Source organism: Spinacia oleracea, chromosome 2 (genome assembly GCF_020520425.1).
Source record: "Spinacia oleracea cultivar Varoflay chromosome 2, BTI_SOV_V1, whole genome shotgun sequence".
NCBI lineage: Eukaryota > Viridiplantae > Streptophyta > Magnoliopsida > Caryophyllales > Amaranthaceae > Spinacia > Spinacia oleracea.
In genome coordinates, this window is record NC_079488.1 from 88,450,199 (window position 1) to 88,457,598 (window position 7,400).

Below are 7,400 nucleotides of genomic sequence, written 5' to 3' on the forward strand. Positions count from 1 at the left end.
TTGAATCCATGACAATCGGAAATCAATTGAATAATAAATTTTCGATTTTTCGCCCTAAAATTATGAAATTAATATTATTTATTAATTTGTCATTAATTTTAAATATAAATTTTAAATTTTTATGCGATTCGTTCATATAACTTGCACGCACAAAGCAATGGACGCTTCGTGTAACCCTTAAGGGGTGTTGTATAGTGCGGGCATGCGACGACGAGCAAGGGAGCTCGTCGCCCGTGCGGCACGAATGCAATGAGCAAGGCATGGTGCACGAGCACAAGGCAGCAGCCCTGCCTTGTGTCGTGGGCCACGAGCTATGGACGAATGGGCATGGGCGAAAGGCAAGCCATGAGAGTCGCGTGTGGGCAGCAAGCGAGCTGCGCCACAACGCGCACTGCCTCGCGCAAGCGCGCGCAGCCTCGGGCGCAGCGAGCGCAAGCTCGCGTGCCACGAGCGCTGCGCCCAGCGTTGATCGCGCGCAATTGCTCGCGCACAGCGAGCGATGGCTCGCGCGCACAGCGAGCAATGGCTCGCGCGCGCAGCGAGCGCTGGCGAGCGCGCACAGCGAGCGATGGCTCGCGTGCGTCCAGCGCTGGCGCGCGCGCAGCGAGCACCACAGCGTGCGATGGCTTGCGATGGAAGATGCAGCAGCTATGCGACGAGCGCATGGGCTGCGCGCACATGGCCAGCGATGGCTGTGTGCGTGCGGCCCATGGGCGTGCAATGCGTAGGGTGTTTGCGTTGCGATTAAATCGTTTTGAATGTTTAATTTGAAATTTTTCAGTTTACGTAATTTTAATTAATTTTAAAATTAATAATTTAAATTATTTTCTTGGATTTTAATTTTAAATATTGTAATTATAATAAATTTTATTTATTCTAATTATTTTACTAAAATTAAAATCATGAATTAATTTAAATACGACTGAAATTAAATTAAACTTTTTGGATTCAATTATAAATTTATATGAGCTTTAAATTTTAATTAAATTTGTATGTTTCCGGTTAGACTTGAAATACATTTTTATGTTTAAAATTAGTAAAGCATATGAATTTATTGGTTTAAGTGGGAGCCCTTTTAGTCATAAAACTCTTGATTAGGTCTACAAATCCTTAAGGTTAAAACAACTTGATTAGAATTAATAAGAACTGAATAATTGGTAGATTATTGGTGCCCTTGATTAATTGCTGCAAATGTTTACGTGATGCATAATGTGTTTTACTAACCAGCTAAGTGGGCCATTCATGATAATGAATGGGTGAATGGTATATATTGTATATGTACTGTTTTGCAGGTTATGAAGTGACTAGTATGGCCCAAATAGGATAGAAAATATGGTCTGCGTACCATTAATTTGAATGTAATTGGTCTAAAGCACCAAAGTTGTTTTTCAATTCAAATATGGTCTGCGTACCATCAAATAGTTGTAAATAGTTATAGCTTATCCTATTTGAAGAAAATGGTGCCTCCCACGGAGATTTTCAAGACGGACTTTGAAGTCAAAGCTTCAAGATGAAGTCGGGCCATACTAGATCACATTTATCTTATGCATGCTTTAAGTTATTTATTGCTTTAAATATGTCTTAATTATGCATGAGATTGTGGCTTGATTATGTTGCATGATTAAGGATTTTAGTTCACTTAAAATCTAACCAACATAGTAAGAGCCTTAAGTTCCAAACTTAAAAATTGAGTTAAAAGGTGCCATGCCAAAATATACACTTGCTTGGATATCCTTTACATCAATCTAGTAATAGTTTTCGCTCAGCGAGGTGTTACTTATTGGTCCTAAAGGGGCAAGGTACACAAATAATTGTGAGTACACGTTAGTTTTGGTGAAACTCAACGATATAAGTAAGGAGTCCTTTTATGTCGTGGCAAAATCGATAGGTTTACCTAATAAGTTCTTAGACGTACCTATCAACCAAGAATAGTTTCTAGACTATTAGCAAAAGGTTTTTGCTTACCTAAGATGTTTTAGAATTAAGTCGACAAACTGTGCTTAATTCTTCAATGATTTTAAGATCTTGGAATCATTTTATTCACACCTGCCGGAACAATAAATTCGAATAAAATTCTAATAACTTGTTGAAATTGCATGATTGCTTTAATTTTCAACTCATGATAAATGTTTAGACTTTGCATGCTTCAATGTATGTTTTAATTATTGTTTATAATTAAATATCTTGCACTGCAATAAAATCCTTTTAGAAAGGTAACAGTAAATTTCCTCGATTGGTAGTGAATCCAAGAACGATTCACGGAAATGAGAGAAAATGAGCAATTTAAAATATACGTTTCTTTTAGCGACTTTTATGGTTGTTTTCGAGTATCAAAATCGAATGGCAAACCAATTGGTGCTTGTGAAATCAAGATACAATGTAGTTTTGAGATCATAAAGCATTGAGTTTAAACGCTCAGCTTTACCAATGGTTAACAACCTAATATCTTTGTCCATTTAATTCTCGAATGAGTCTAGTCCCTAGACATTCGAATAGATCGATACTTAGAGAACTTTAGAAGCTTTTGGTAAGATCATCTAGTTGAAACTTAATATTCAACATAAATTAAATGGTAAGAACCTTGTTGGGGTGACATTGGACATGTCTAACAAAGTATAAAAGTCAACACTAAAAAATTCAATTCTTAAGACTATAAGAAAGGGTACAAGAAATAGGAAAACGAGGAACAAATGAAAGGAATTTACGATTCCGTTTCTACCTATAAGTTTATGTTTAAAGAGAAGTGACCTAGCAATCAAACTTCCTTGGTATCATATACCGCTTGAGGTTCTTACTTCGGTAAAAACTCAAACAATGGAAGCTAGGCTACACTAATGACCTACAAGTGGGAAATGAAGCATGGCAATGCTACATTAGTTGTAGTGTCATCTAGTTTGTTTTAAAGGCTGGAACTAAATGGCTATTTTGTTCCATAATCGGCATACCTAAATTTCTGCTTCAAACACAGAAAGACTCACATTCAAGAAAAACAAAAACAATGTTTGTTTGTTTATTTGAATGAAATGGTCAATTACAGGTTGAGTCAATATGCTTGATTAAAACAAACAACTCTTTAAAGAACTTTACTAGGTTCAAATCAACCCCTTGATTTGAGTTCCACTAATCTTTGGCATTGTTGCTTAGACCATATCAACAAGTTAACATTCATAAGCTCTATTTTGATGGACTTTTGAAAGTTGATTGATTTCTAGATCATTTTAAGACAACTAGTCTTACTTGTTGAAAGTAACAAAAGATATGAACTATTGTTAGAACGCCTAGACGATAGAGTTCAAAGCTAAAGAAAGGTTTTATGACTTTATTATTTCACATGGATTTGAGTGAATATAGGTTTATTTACTCAAAGTGATATAAGTTTGAATCTGTTTGACTAGTTCAAAAATTCAGAAGTATAAAATCCACTTGGCAAGAAATCATAAAGATCTAGGTTAGATCATGTTGATGATTACTTGAGACCAAATATGATCATCAATGATTGTGTGTTGTAATTTCACAATCTAGGTCCATAAGATATGGCATATCTTAGTTGGAATAATCGAAGTCAAGTAGTACTTGATTCGATTAATGATGAATCATAAAGACTTTTTCTATAATTTCTAAAACAAAATGCTCAACTACCACCAAACTAAACCAAATTCGTCAAAGCTATTGAAAAATAATTTCAGAATATATATCTAAAGAGTTCCTAAACTCAGTGGGAGCTTAGTGTTTGTTATTCAACAAACTAAGGCCCAAGTATAGATATATGTTTCATTGTGATTTATTCAAATGAGACACAAGGATATTGTTTCTACCACAAATTTTTGAGAACATAATGTTTGTTTGCTCGAAATAATGTCCTTTTGGAGATTCGTTTCCAAAATGACAAGTGGGAGAAAATAGACCTCGAAAGTTTTCAAGGCGAACAACAAACATAAATGGACATTCCGGAGGCTTTTCGAAGTGCTTCAAAAACCCGAACTTATTCTTTAAGGACTTTAGAAGTGGCTTTAAAGAATAGACATCTCTTAGAAGACTTTACAAGTGCTTCAAGGAGAACAGAATATTCAAAGGACTTTTAAGTGGCTATTGATATTCTATTGTTTGATGTTCTATACCCAAGTAGGCATAGAGTTCAAGTCACTGGAACTATGAGATTCTTCTATTAGATAGTAAAGAAACATAGAGTTCTGGTCAATGAAACTATGAGATTCTTCTATTAGATAGTGAAGAAACCTACAACTTGCAGTCAAACTATTATCATGTAGATTAATGAGTTTGTGACTTGTAAGAAAGCTATGACGAAACCTAGATTCCCTAAAATGGTTAGAGGCCATATATAGACTCAAATGTTTTAAATGGTTAGAGGCCATAAAACATACTCAATGTTTTGATGACAAAATTGAAATTTTGTTGATTTGCAAGAATAGGTTCACACCTATTGGTTGCAAGTTTGTTTTAAGGATAAAAACCATCAAACATGAAATTGTGTTCACACACAAAGCGAGATTAGTTGCTAAAGGTTACAAGCAAATTCATGGTGTGAATTGTGTTGAAACCTCATGCATAATCATAATGCTCAAGTCTATAATTCAAGCAATGATTGCATATTGGTACATATAGCAATTGGATGACAAAACGTATTCCTCAATCAAATGTTGGAATAAACTATGTACATGGTATGTCATAGGACTTGTGGTTCCAAATAAATGCTTGAAAGAGAAAGCTAGCTTATAAAATCTAAGTACAGATTTAAGCAAGCAATTGGGAATTGGAATTATATTTTAATGAAGCTAATAAGTATTTTAGTTTCATAAAATATACATGATTCTTATAGATATATAAGAAGTTTAGTGGGAGTACATAAAAACTTAATTGGTCCTATGTGTATCACACACATATCTCTCTATTGTAAAATAACATTCAAATGCTAATGACTTAGATTTGAGATTATTCATCAATGATGGACCATGGCGAAACTTAGTACATACTGGGTATTAAGATCTATTTACAAAGATCTTATGATATTGTTTTGGATTAAGTAATGACATTTACTAAATCAAACACGAAAGTCTCCATTGGAGATATTCGACCCATGTGAATAAATCTAAGTAAAGGATGTTTGAACTATGTATAAGCATTTACTAAGTTAAACATCAAAGAGTCTAAATGAGATTCATAACCTATATTATATGTCAAAGAATTTAGCCGAATTTAGTATCTACTGAAACTAGATAAGCTAAAGTTACATGAATAGAATTCAATTGGGAATTATTCTGCAAAAGAATTTATCATGTATGATATAATATGAGGATCGCCAAAAAACGTATCGTATGACTTTAGCCATGACGAACATATACCAATCTCTATTGATCTAAGTAAAGATCAACTAGATTGAGATCAAGAATACTTATGGTACTTGAAAAGGTACATAGGAATAGTTCTTGATTCAAGGAAATAAAGATATGCTAAATAATGATGCTACACACATAAACACTGGCAAAGGATCAAGCAAGACCCTTTGGAGTTAACCATTGATAAGGACGAGTTATAGAGCATCGTGTTTTGAAATGGCAACATGGATTGGAGACCATGAGTTGTTGCGTGGGAAATTAAAATATTAATTTCTATGTTCTAAGATACAGCTGGAAAGTCTTCCACATGTCTGTGAACAGCTTGGATAAGTAAATCCAAACAAAGCATCACTAGCAACCTAAACAGTTGAAGTAAAAGTACTTATTGCCTAAGAAGCAATAAAATAGAGTTGTTTATATTAATGAGTTCTTCATTGAACTTGGGTGGATCACATGTCTGCTAACTTGATGGTTCTTCATTGCAAAATACGTAGAACCACTATCGAAGTAAGAAAGACTAGATCACATAATGAACAAACTCAAAAGATCTTATCATCTTATCTCGAAAAACATTCGATGAAAGGGATATTAAGATTGGCAAAGCATGATAACTAAACCTATGCAACAAGTGAGAAGCAACACTCACATTGTAGCACTGGAAATCAAACATAGCTTTGAAATTCCATGAACTGTTTTAAAGATGGGTTTGAGGCCCATGGTTGTAAAACATTGGGGTTGAACATTTATCATATATGAAATGCATTTTCATATTCCATTTAATCTTGGTTTAGTATTAAATGATGAGTCCCTTCAATTTGACGATATATTCAAGATAGACTGTCAGGACCAGTCCTGTGACTAAGAAATGTCTATCAAGTGAACTTGAATGTCAAAAGTTGAAAATGGTCCCTAGTCGGAGTTTTCTATAAAATTGGACGCATAGAAAACGTTAGACGATTAGAATGCAAGATGACTAGTAGTTCTGTTTCTTGAACTATGTGGACATGGCAATGTCATAATCATTTGCATAGATACTTACTTTGGGAAGACTAGTATCGGACAAGACCTATGAAACTTTACTGTAAGAGATGAAAATCTGTCATAAGTAAATTTCATTAAATTATTAGACACTAAATCCTCAATACCTGAGTGATTTGAGATTACTTGTTTGAGAACTGGTTGCTTTGACGTTGACCAACCGTCGCACCGTAAAAGGAGGCTATAAAGGCAACGCTCAGGTAATCACCTATCAAACGAAGTCTAATCTCAAGATCGCAAGATTGGGATTGTCCTCCCATAAATCGGGATGAGATGCTTAAAAGTTGTACAAGGCCACTCGGAGAGCTAGAAACTGTGAAATGCATGGCCGTGCTCGGATGAATCATAGGCTATGATTATCTGTTTATTTGATCAGTTGAACTCTGAAACCGAGGAACACCTCTGGACATAATAAGGATGACAACTCTTACCTTATGTTCAAGAGCAAGCATCGAGCGACAAAGGAATTATGAAATGCACACTTGTCCCTAAGGACAAGTGGGAGACTGAAAGAAATAATGCCCTTGGTCCAAGTATGCATTCTATGTTAAGTCTAATAAATGCGGTTCAGTATTAATTAACAAGTTAATAATTCAGTGAGATCAAGTGAGCTGAATGCCTAGCTAGAGGTCGCTTCAGTTCAAGTGGAATTAATGATATTAATCCACATCTTACTCTTGACTGAACCCGTAGGGTCACACAAATAGTACGTAAACGGATCAAGTATATAATGGCATTAGATACTCCATCTATGGATATTCGGAATCGACGGATCTTGGTTTCAGTGGGAGCTGAGATCGTCACAGGCAAGAAATGAATACTCCGGAAACGATGATATTGCCGGAAACGGAAATATGGATCGTATCGGAAATATAAATATTATCCAATTCGTAGATGTTGCCGGAAACGGAAACATGGTACGTATCGGAAAATATTATCGGAAATGGAAATATTGCCAGAATCGGAAATATTGCCGGAAACGGAAATATTGTCAGAATCGGAAATATT